Source organism: Trachymyrmex cornetzi, unplaced genomic scaffold, assembly GCF_001594075.2.
Source record: "Trachymyrmex cornetzi isolate Tcor2-1 unplaced genomic scaffold, Tcor1.1 scaffold1425, whole genome shotgun sequence".
NCBI classification, from domain to species: domain Eukaryota; kingdom Metazoa; phylum Arthropoda; class Insecta; order Hymenoptera; family Formicidae; genus Trachymyrmex; species Trachymyrmex cornetzi.
The window spans coordinates 11,044-12,003 of NW_017296011.1; positions in this window are offsets into that span (position 1 = coordinate 11,044).

Sequence of the window (960 nt, forward strand, 5' to 3'; positions counted from 1 at the left end):
TTGTGTTCAGGGCACCTATCATATAGATCAAATTAGAATGAATTTTGATCGGAGTTATTCCGTTTTCTCTAGATTTCTATTGTGTTTACAAAGGGAATAATTAATTCCGATCGAAATCCATTCTGAATAATTCCATAATGCATCCTACAGTTCTGAGCTTTTAACACTTCTGTCATTTCTCAATAAATTTCTCATTCCCGTTGTACTGTTTTGCACAGTTATTTCAGTGCGATTAATGTGTCCTCCATGCGAAACGTGCGAGCGTAACAATATATACACATATATTATAAGTATCTATATATGTATGTAAAAAAAATTCTTCCTTAAACGCGTTCATGTTAATTTACTCACGATAAGAGGTAAATAATCCAACAGGCTAAGTTTCACCTTCTTGATGAAATATCTAGGTCTAGATTGATATAAAAATAATGTATCATGCAATGTAACAATATTGTAACAACAGTTGCGCTGTGATCCATGCGACTTTTACAAATTTTCTGATTGTTTGCTGAACTGGCGATAATCGCGCATCAAAGTAGCAGAGAATCCGTGATTATTAAAATGAAAGATTAACTAGATAGAACTGTACAGCTTGCAGTAGAACGATTATTAATTTAATGTGCCGCCAACGCATTATCGCCAGCTCTGAATACTCTAATACTCTATCGGCATTCCCGAGAACGTAAATCTGATATAACCTTTATCCTTCCTATTTATTTACGAGTTTTCTTTTTTATCTTCAAATTTGCTTCGAATTTTCTGAATTCTGACCATTCCTAGATCTACTTTACGTATCTCGCTTAATTAACAGTTAATTAGATTTAAATTTCATTTGCATTATAATATCCTAAACCATGACGCCCTATAATTTTATAGAATTAAATAAATTTTTTAGAAAAAAAATTTATAGAATAAAATAAAATTTCAATGCGAACAGAATGTAGAATACGTGATAAATAT